The sequence below is a fragment of the Corylus avellana genome, chromosome ca9 (genome assembly GCF_901000735.1).
Source record: "Corylus avellana chromosome ca9, CavTom2PMs-1.0".
NCBI lineage: Eukaryota > Viridiplantae > Streptophyta > Magnoliopsida > Fagales > Betulaceae > Corylus > Corylus avellana.
This window is the reverse complement of record NC_081549.1, coordinates 9,054,312-9,066,500: the sequence shown is the minus strand read 5'-3', so window position 1 is coordinate 9,066,500 and position 12,189 is coordinate 9,054,312.

The following is a 12,189-nucleotide window of genomic DNA, read 5'->3' as shown; positions in this document are numbered from 1 at the left end:
CCTTGGAGTAATTTGTTATATTTAAAGTCACATCAAAATAATAAAACTTATAGAGGACAAATTGGGTCCACCAGAAACTTTTAAAGGGGCCAAATATCCAGAGTAACATATATAGTGGTTCCAAAATTCAAATAAAAACTTGGAAATGCAATAAAACATTACAAAATCCAAAATGCCTAAATTTAGCAAACCATTTTTCTATATAGAAATGTTATTTTGAATATCAACCATAAATTTTCTGCTTTATTAGGTATTCTTATGGTTGATGTGCGCAAATTCCAGCTTTTTGCTTCCCTTGCTATGAATTTTATTTGGAGAGTTAGGAATCTGTTGATTTACGAAGGTATCCAGCTTTCACCGAGTACAGCGATTCTTCAAATCTCCAATACTTTCAATCATCATAATAATGCTTGGAGGGATCTTGCTATTTCTTCTGTTTGGACGCCTCCGGTAGCAGGATAGATTAAAGGGAATTTTGATGTTGCGGTGAGAGGCTCCTTTACAATTGATGCAATGGTGATCAATGATCAAAATGGTTTCATTTTTGCTGCTACTACCAGAAACTTGTTTCCACCGATGTTTTGCAAGGTGAAGCTCATATAGCCCTTTTGGTGGTTCGTTTGCCTGCTTCTATGAGTTTGGGTCCTATCTCGGTTGAATGGGATGTTCTCTTTGTCATTTTAGCTATTAATAGCCCTACTCTTTTTTTTCTTGGTATTTTGTCAACTGTATTTCTGATATTAGTTTAATTTTTTCTTCTTTTTAAAGTTGGATTGTTTTAAAAGTGTCTCGATGTGCCAATTTTAGGGCACATGCTTTAACTCAATGAGCCGCTTCCAATTGTGTTTTTAGAAGCATTTCCACAGAATTTCCTATTCTCTCTTCCATTTGGATCAGAAATAGGAAAGATCCTCATTTGTAACTTTTTTTCTTATTCAACCAGAATAAAAAAAATAAATAAAAAATAAAAAAATAAACCATAAATTTTCTGCATGGTTTATACGTCATACAATTATATTGTTCAAAAAGCAATCTACGCAACAAGTGACCCTTTTCTTTTCTGTTTTACAACTTTTTTATTTTATTTTCTATACAACCTAGTGAAAGTATGTTTTTTTTTTTCTTCAAAATTTATGGGGAAGTTGTATGTACAATTTAATTTAAGAAATCTGATATTTCTCCATATGGCTTTGAAAAAAAAATGAATAAAGATAAAAAAAAAAATAAAAAAAGAAGAAGCATTTTTCTTAATTTAAAGATATCGAGTATACGAAAATCACTCTATCTTAACAGAGAATTCACTTATTTTGAATTCCAAAGCCTTTTGATGGAATTTAGAGATCTGTTTGATATTATGATTTAAAAATTATTTAATTTAAAATAAAAAAAATAATCTACAATTTTTATAAGCAATTTATGAGGTGTTTATTTGGAAAAATATGAATTTAAACCAAAATCACGATTTCACGTAACAGATATTTGATAAAAAAATTATTTGTAATATGTTTTACCAAACGCTTTTGCGATTTTAAAAAGTAGAGATTTAAAAAACACAATTTTTAAAATCGTACTTATTGAAACCGCAATTCCAAACGGATCCATAGTCTTGTAGTTTAAAAGTATCCATACTATTCCAATAATTTTGAGGGAGATATTTGTTTTTTTTTTTTTTTTTTTCCTATTAAATCTTTATTTTTATTTTCTAGAGAAAATGGTAGGTGTGGGCGACAAACTGTGGCTACTTTATCTAAGAGTGATCATGGTAGCTGAGAACTGATAAGGAAGGGTCTAGACGGCCAAAATCGCAGGCGTTTTCTCAAGATCAATTGAGTCATAGTTTGATCTAACCCCATCAAAATGTCAGTAGTTTTCAAAGTAACTAATACTAATGAGACTTGTATAAATAATTTTTTATTGCGAAGAGTCAAACTCACATCTTAGATACGTGCTCAACCTCATGAAATTTTTTTTAATACCACTAAACTACCATCGCGCTAGCGGTAAGAAAAAAAACATTAATTAATGTGCATAACATGGAGATCCCAAGCATCACTTCTTTTGTTGAAATGTCCCACGCGGCCCCTGCCCCCTGTCAACTTTTTGGGCATAGATGATGATGGTATATGCTATATAGTACAGGAAAGACGTTCTCACTAGGCAAGGCACTCTCTAGCAAAACAAAACCAAAAACCTAGAAAAATATATATGCTTTTTATCTCTCACACTACCCAATATTCATAAAAAGATTTGAGATCATAGCTTAGCTATGGAAGCTTCAGTTTTAGGAAACTGAGAAGAATCACCTCCTTTTCTCTCTCTCTTTCTGTCTCCCTGTGGTAGTAAAGCTTTCCCCCAACAGAAATTAGGCTCTGAAATCAGTAGCAGCAGCAAGCCCTATGCATTTTGACTCTCACCCCCATTGACTATAGACCCCTCTCTCTGCTTCATACTCCAACCCTCCTAAACAAAACAAAAACCAAAAAGGTTGTTCAAAAAATAATCCTCCTCAGCCATATATCCCTCCCTCTCCAACCCCACCTACAAAAACCATAAAGTTTGTTGAAGAAAGGAAGAAAGAACGAAGAAGAAGAAAGAGATGGGTCTGAGAAGATCAGAGTTAGCATGCTTGTCTCTTCTTCTACTGATGCTACTGCTGCTGCAGTTGAAGGCTACATGTTTTGTAGATGGGAGTGGAAGATTTAGCAGATTCAAAGGCGGCTCTGGTGCTGAGCTCAATCCTGCTAAACCTCATGGTGGATTCAAAGCAAATGCAGGCAAAGATGCTGATGAAATTTTTGGTGCTGACAAGAGAAAAATCTACACAGGCCCAAATCCTCTGCACAATAGATAAGATGCTCTCTATATATATATATTTATATGAAATCTTTCTTGTTTTACTTTCCATTTTTAGAGCATTTTTTATGCTCAAGGCCTTTGAGTATTTTCAAGTAATCGTACAGATGTATATACATGAAAGTTTAGTTTGAGATTTTGGTGAGGAAAATATACTTAATTATTTGTTAACAATAATATATTGGAACAAGTATTATTCGCTCTGAATATTTCATGAACATTAATGCCTCATTAATGAGGTTGGTGGCCTGCTTTTCCTCTACTAGGCCGGTGCTCTTATTCTCTGCCGTTGCTCAACTTGCTCATGTATTAAAAACAGCTCTTTTCCTGTCAGCCTTTTTACTTTCTTCTTGTAGTTTGAGATTGTCATGTTTTCCAGATATAGCAATCTCATGAAGGAAATTCATTATATATATATATTCCTGCATTTCGATCGTTTTTCCCTTAGCTATATATCAGTACATCTGTTTGTGTAGAATATAAATTAAATGCATATGTAATGATTTAATATAATATCAGAATTAAAGGTTTTGAATTTAAATTTTAACTTCGTTATTTAAGTTCTATTTTAATTAAATATTTTACGTGATAAACCAATGTTGTTTGTTAAAAAGGAAAAAGGAAGTTCGAGTCTGCATGAGAAAAAAATATTAAAATATAAATTAAATAATTAAAAAAAATTTATTAACTTATAACTTTTAATATATATATATATATATATATATATATATATATGAAAATTTATATATTTAAACTTAACACTCATGCAAGAACTTTTGTTCTTTTATATATAGATATAAAATAGAGGTTTGCTATAATGCATTCTCTAACCCATCTCCCTACCATCTTCTCTCTTTAACATCTTGATTTTTTTTAAAAAAAATAAAAATAAAAAAACAAAAAAATTAACAGAGAGGAGATGGTGGGGAGATGGGTGGGAGAATGCACAAAAGCATTTGCCTATAAAATAAGATAAGATGCCTTTCGGCCATGGACATGGAAATTGATAAAAAGGAAAATAATAGGAAAGAAGTAAGGTGGGTAACAAAAATGGAGGTGTGTAAAGTCATTCGGTCATATTAATTTCTCTGTCGTGAATGATTATGAGGCGGACCCACTGTAAGTTTGATTGAACCTTTGCCAGCCATATGTCCACTATTTTATTACATCTTTTCTACCAACTCATTATTATTTTTCACATTTTTTTTTTCACTTAATTTAATTTCTCCCAAACATGTTTAATTTGGAACTAATTAATGAAGCTACGGATTTCAAGTCTCTAATTAGATGCTCTTTTGGGCAACAAGCTGCATACATCAGTTGGTTCCTGTAGGTTACCCAATTAAGATCCATATATATAATATATGAGCTCTTAAGGTACTTAATATTTTTGTAAAATCAGTATTGATCTGCAATAAAAATTTTATAGGTTCAAAAGTGATTTATAATTCTTTGTCGTAAGCTTAAATAACAAACAACTCGCTAGAGATTTGTTGACTTGCTCTTCAAAATCTTGACGGAAATCATTAGTACATATAAACAAAAAAAAAGGGCAAATTGACCACTCACTTGACCTCGCCAGTGGTTTGTTCACCCCATATTCATCAAAGGGGTGGCCAAACCAAACCACCCTACCTCTAAAAGTCGACAGCTTTTTTTATTTTTATTTTTTGTTTTTTTTTGTTTTTTAATATTTATATTTATATTTTTATAATTTTTATTAAAGGAGAGATATTTTAAAATTCCGATGAGAGATGACATGGCATACTAACGTACTTACCACGTCAACCACCAAATAACTAATTTACTTATTAAATTTTATTGTTTAATATTTCTCATTCATATAGGCTGTCAAGTGGGTTTGTAAGTGATTTATAATAAAGGTCGGAAGCATTTTCCCTTTTCTATCTCCTTATATCTCTGAAATTCATCCCAAAAATAATAGGGAATCCTAATAGATCCCTTTAAGCTGTCCTCTTCTCTTTATATTTTCACAATAATTGGTTATTTAATTTCAGTATCTGAAATATCTGTGGCAGCAAAAAAATATCATGATTATATATAGGTATCACAAAACTTGTATTCACCTCCCATAATTCAATAATTTTCAAATTATTGCCCATTATCCTAAATTTTAGATTCCTAATTAGAACTCATAAGACATTATATCAAGCATGTTTTTTCCTAATTAGAATTCCTTTACGCATCCAAATCCTCCATTTTCAATATTGAATTCTTGTCTTGATTTTCTCCAAATCAATCCTATTATCTTTCATTCTACTTTATTTATTAAAGCTTCTGAATCGGTTACTGCATGCATGCATGGCTGTAAATAATTTGGGAAAGCTAAGAGATAAAATAAAACATAAATAACAAAGAAGAAAAAAAATGAGGAAACACAAACTTTAACGTGACAAAAACTTCAAGCTCATCACAGGATGATGACATGTTTGATTAGTGTAAATTATTTTAATTTTCATTGATGCTTTGGTGGGGTTGGGTCATTTATGGTTTAGTCAGACTTGAAGAAATGCATGCAGTTCCTAACTATCGTCTCGGCCCCTCCTGTGCGGAATCCAGTTGGTAGGTGCTATTATAGTTATACCCAAATAGAATAATTATAGTTGGTCTCTTCCGCTGCCTTTTTTATTTAAGGAAAAAAACAAAAAAAACAAAAAAACTCAAGATGAAGACAAGTTATTTTGGATATACATAATTCATAACAACACACCAATTCCAATAGCTTTTGATATGAATGTATGGACGAGTCTATCCCTTGCTTTTAGTCTTTACTCATCCAACATACATGGTTTTGTAAGTTACCTTCACCAATATTTGTTGTGCCTATAGTACATGACCAGTAGTGACAAAATTTAGGAGGCCGGAAAAGAAAAGGAAATGCAAAAAGAGAAAAAGTTAAGACCTACAACTCAACTCTTTTATAACTTGTTGACGTGTGTCAGCACGTCATTGGATGGATATTAAAATTTGTTTAGTAGGTAACTTGGTTCCAATCACATGCGGACATGTCACAGTAAGTTAAAAAAAAAAAAAAAAAAAAAAAAAGGTACGTTGTAACTATAACGCTAGGGAACAAAATAGAAATTTATGAATATTAAAACTTAATGGATAAAATGTACGCCAAGAACAACGATAGGATGTGTATAAAAAGGTTTAGGATGGGTAGGATGGAACCGTACGAAAAATTGGATTAAAACGCAAAATTAGATTTTTCTGCACAAGATTCGATCGATTGAGAATAAGCCCTAGTCGACTGAGCTAGGGTTCCATGTATCCACTCCCTAATATTAGAGGCTTGTTTTCAAGTATCCACTCCCTAAAAAAAAATAAGATAACTTCTCCTTGAGCTATTAAACTGCACCTGCCTTTGATCATGTCATGCATTTTGGCAGTTTCAAGCCACTCTTCACAGCAGCTGCCGTCAATAATTGTAAGAAAATATAGAGTTTCCAACTAAAATAGTTCAAAATTTGATTTGATAAGTCGTTTGATATATAGGCTGCAGAGGTTTCAACTAGGGGTGCAAAGGCGGGCAGTTAAAAACTGTCCGCTAACCGCTAACTGTTAACCGCTCTAACCGTTTAACCGTATTAACCGTTAACCGCCTAACCGCTATAACCGCATAGCGGTCAGCGGTTAGCGGTTATTGGGTTTACTAACCGTAACCGCTAACCGCTAACCGCCTTTTTATATAATATATTTTTATAATTATAATTATAAAAATATTTATGCATGTAACATAATCACTTGATCATTAAATCATAATTTTTTTAAAAAATAATTAAATCACAATTTGAGTATTAATATATTATCACTATAATTTATATGATTATATCACATGAGATTGATCATTAAATCATTTGATTATATAATAACAAATTATACATATATAATATGACATAACTCATAAGTATACTAATTCATACTAATACAACAATTAAATATCTAGAGACTTATTTCCAATGTATGTTATAAACTTATAAGTCTATATATGTTATAAGTCTATATAAGTCTACATATGCATATGAATAATATAAATGTATAATATCAATACTTAATCATATGATTCAATGACAATTCAAATATTTTATTCAAGACTTCAAGTGAATCATATTATTAATGTACAATGATGATATGATTCGTATAATATCAAATTATGTAATTGACATTGGATTAAACAATGACCAATGTGTTACTTATAAACACAATTTAAGTATTAATGTATTATCATTATAATTTTAGTAATTTATATATTATCACATGATGACTTGATCATTAAATCATATGATTATATAATAATAAATAATACATATATAATATGACATAACTCATAAGTCATAAGTCTACAAGTTAATCATATGATTTATGTACAATGATAATCACAATTATTCAATTGAATTAAACAATATATTATTTATTCATAGATGTGACTCAACCTTCAAGTTCAAGTGCTGCTTCATCTTTTGCCTAGAGGTTTGTTAGTAACGAAGATTATTATTTTTTGAATTGTCATAGTATTTTAATTATAATACAATTATAGTAAGCACGTTTTCATATGTGTACATGCTTGTGCCTTAATATTATTATGTTTAATAGTATAACTTTTCTTCTTTTGATATCCACAGGATTTGCTAGAGGATCAAATGAGAGGATTGATGAAGTTTTAATGTTTTATTTGTATCATTTAATGTTTTATTTGAACTTATTTTATATGCTTTGTGTTGAACTTTTTTTATATATTTTTTTTTTATATGTTGTGACAGTTGTCTGAATTCTGAACTTTTTTTTGTATGTTGTGTTGAATTTTTATTTTTATTTTTTAAAAAGTTAACCGGTTATGATTTAATATTTAAGGAAAATTTTTTAAAGTACAAGTAAATGTAAATTTTGGGTCAAATATTTTTGATTTTTTAACATGAGCTCTTTTTATAGCAATTGGGCCCAAGAAGATATTAAAAATACAAGAAAAAAAAATGAGGGTAAAAAAAAAGCCCAAAAACCAAAAAAAAAAGCTCAATTTTAAAAAAGCGGTTAGCGAGCGGTTATCTATTTCGCTAACTGCTAACCAGCAGTTAACCGCTAACCGCTAACCGCTAGGCGGTTAGCGGTTGCGGTTAGTGAAATTTACTAACCGTTAGGGCTGTTACGGTTAGCGGTTATTGCCACTAACCGCAAACCGTAACCGCCTTTGCACCCCTAGTTTCAACATTCTTGGTTCACACTTCACACTTTTGCAAGGGTCTTGTAGTAAATAGCCACTAGTAACAATTTACTACATATATCATGTGCCTCTCTGACTGTTGTACTCAGATCAAAGAAAATTTCATCACATTCAATACCAAACTCACGCAAAAAAAAAAAAAAATGCCAAGGTTTCACATCGAAATGGAATCAACTTATTCATTACCCCATTTTTTTTTTTTTTTTTTAAGGGAATAATGGTAGAAATTTGTAATGGTGTATCAGGTTCAGATTATGTCGCCATATAAATATAAAATAATATAGGTCAATCATAATTGAACTCATTTAATTAAACAGGAGTATACCCCTAAATTCTAACCACTAATTTTATGTTAAGTTCGTAGGTTATGTCAAAAATTATCTACTCTAAATATTGTCTGTCAAGTTTGGATCATATCAATAAGGAAGTATAAAATTATATAGGTCAGTTCTAATCTAGCTCACTCAATTAAACATGTTGGACCATTTAGTTCTAATATATTAATTTCGTCTTAAATTCGTATCAAATTTATGATTCGTATAAAAAAAAATAAAATAAATAAAAAATTACCAATCCTATAAGACTACTTAAGGCACCCAAGCAGAAACTAGCAAAGTGCTCTACAGCTCAGAAACTATTCAGATGCATAAAAGTGACAACCAACAAAAGATTACAAAAACTCTAAGAGATTTTTTTTTTCTTTTTTTTTTTGTAAGAACTCTTAAGAGATTTGAAAGCTGATAAATGTCACCCCCAGCATTTAATATGGGAATGCCAAACTAACCCTGCCCACCTAAGAGCCCCACCAATGATTTTATTCAAAATTTCAAAATCCACGTTTCCATACTGTCCTTGACCAAATTGCTTTTCCCCAAAACAGCCTGAAGAAACCCCCACAGCAGCCTAGAGGCCAGAACCGACCAGTCCCTCAGTACATTTAAGGAGCGGTTTAATGCTTCAATTTTTGTTGAACCCATCCATGTCATTTGAAATTGAAAGGCTACTAAATTCTTTATCCCACAAAAAAATAAAATAAAATAAATAGTCGTTTATATCATAAAAAAAAAATTATTAAAAAATTATGTGAAATAATAATTTTACATTTGTAATATAAATAAGGACAAAGCTGTGGTGGCCGATATAAGCTAAGGCCTCGACTCTCAAATTCCTTTGAATTGTTTTTTTTTTTTAAACATGGTAAACTATTAATTTGAGCGGATTGGCCCCTATCCATAAAATTTTTTTGAGCCTACCCATAAAAAATTTTGGACGTATAAGCATTTCTTCTTCTCGACTCCCAATTCACTCGCTGCTTCCTGATCACTCGCCATTAACGACCAACTGAATGCTTTCATTTGTATTAGAAGAAATTGAAAGAGAGAGCAAGCGAGAAAGAGAGATAAGAAAAAAGTTGGGTTAGAGAGATTAGTCTTTGAACCAGTCAACTTAGTTTCTATTTTGCACTTTTTGTGTCAGAGATTTTGATTGCTGCGATCAATGAGAGCGGTGGGAATGATGTTTGTTAAAGGGTTTGGATCCGGATCCTGTCCCATTTGGACGAATAATTGGAATTTCTCCATTGTAAATTTTGGGTATTCAATCGCATCTGATGGCCTAAAAAATACACGTGTCCTATTAAAATTAAAATAATAAAATATTATTTAACTTTTAAAAAGAAAATAAAAATCAGAAATAATAAAAAATTAAAACCAATTAATAAAAAGTTAAAATCTAATAATAAAAAAATTGGAGTAGCTACGGGGTGGCCAGCCACCCCAGTTTGGCCTAGGGGTGGCTTCGGCCACCCCATGACCCTTAGGGGTGGTTCGGCCACCCCAAAGGGCCAAAACAATTTTTTTTTTTTTTTTTTTTGAACCTTGTGGTGGCCCAAGGTCCAAATCCAAAAAGTTTCAAAAAGATTTTGGCCCTTGGGGGTGGCTGAACCACCCTTAAGAGTATTTTCAGCAGACTCCCTATAAGGAGGTCTGTTCCCTAAGTTTAGGAAAAATGTCCAAAAAATCGCAAAAAACCACCCACAGCAGACTCCCTATATGCTTCCTTAAACCATCAGATGCTACAGTAGAACCCAATGTTTTGGGTTCCACTGTAGCGTTCCTTGCTATTATTATAATCACAAATAAGAAAATACTCTCTCTCCTCTCACGCCTCTCAAAGCTTCCTCTTCTTCTTTGTTCAAGCACCTGCAAATGCAATGGAGTTCAACCAACGTCACTCCCAAAACATCAAATATTAGTTCAACCAACGTCACTCCCAAAACATCAAATATTACTGCTATTTTGTGAACTGCAAATCGGAGAAGAAATCGCAGACGCTATTTTTGATCTCCGTTACTTCTGATCTCCGTTCTTCTTCTTCTTAATCTAGAAACCCAGTTGTTTTTTGCCCTTAAGAAACCAAAATCAACCACAAATTTTGGATCAACCCTCAAGAAACCAAAATCAACCATAGACTTTTGCCCTCAAGAAACCAAAATCATCCATAGAAATAGAAACCCAGTAGATTTAAGAGAACAACGCATATGCCTTCAAAAACCCAGAACAACGCATATTTGTTCTTCTTCGTCATGCCGGACGACACCCACTCTCCGTTCTTCTTCGTCATGCCAGACAAAAATTTAAGAAACTGAAACCAAAACATCAAATATTACTACTATTTTGTGGACTCTATGGAAGAAGATGATGGATTTCAAATGGGTTTCATTCTCAGGAAGAAATATGAGGGAGCGAGAGAAAGTTCGTCTAATAAATTAAAAGAATAAAATAAAATAAAAAGTAATAATATTTTAATGATATAGGGAATGGTTAAGGGAAGCTATTGGGGTGTATTTTGATATAGGGAAGCAAAAAGTAGTTTGGATCCTTAAATATAGGGAAAATGACGAGGAAGCTGTTGGGAATGCTCTAAGGGCCATGGGGTGGCTTCGACCACCCTAGACCGGCCAGTTTGGGGGTGGTCGAAGCCACCCCTAGATTGACCTATTGGGTGACCGGGCACCCCAAGTTTTTTATTATTTGATTTTAACTTTTTATTAATTGGTTTTAATTTTTTATTATTTTAATTTTAATTTTCTTTTTAAAAGTTAAATAATATTTTATTATTTTAATTTTAATGGGACACGTGTCAGTTTGTAGGCCATTGGATGAGAGTGAATGGCCAAGATTTACAATTGGAGAAACTCCAATTATCCCTCCAATGGAAGGCGATCCTGATCCAAAAGGTTTTGGTTCAATATTGTAGCAAAAATTGATTGATATAAAAAAAAAAAATAAATAAATTTTTTTTTTTAAAAAAAAGAAAGTGAAAAAGTAAGAATGTTTGGTATAGAAAAATGAAAAAAAAAAATTATATTTTGTAGTGATTTTTTTATTTGAATAGTAATAAAAAGTGATTCATGTAATGTAAAAAGTAAAAAAATGTTGGAAAAAAGTGAGATGAATAATATTGAACTAAAATCGTTTAGCAAACTGGGCTGAAGAAACGTGGTCCATGTTGGATTGTGCCTTCTAGGTAGTAGGATAAGATACTCACACTCGGCTCAACAAATATTTAGCTAAAATTTATTTAAAAAACACATATTTCTATTTTAGCTATCCACTTTTTGAAATCACTTACATCCGGCTTAACATTTTAGATATTCACTTTTACTTTTCTGTTTAAAATATTATTTCTTTATCTACTTTTCCTATTTCAGAGGAAGAGAGAGAGCGCAAGATTTCTTTTATTATTAATACAAATAAGGATTTGTTAAGCTACAGTGCTTACTGCTTAGCGAATTTGCTGAGCACTGTAGCAACTCAATAAATCCTTAGTCATTTTATTGAGCCAGATGTGTAGCATTTTTTGTTACATTTCTAGTTAAAATAGCCAAAAAGCAAATTTGTTGAGGCCAATGTAAATGCTCAGTGAAAACTTTTGCAAGATTAAACATGTTTGATCCATGAGTAAAAAAAAAAAATGTTTAAACCTTTCATGAGAAAATAATTATTATTTCATTACTGCTCCAAGCTCCAACTCTTCTGATTTCGTCAATAAATTACTTGACCATTTCCTTTTTTGTTAAAAAAAAAAAAAAA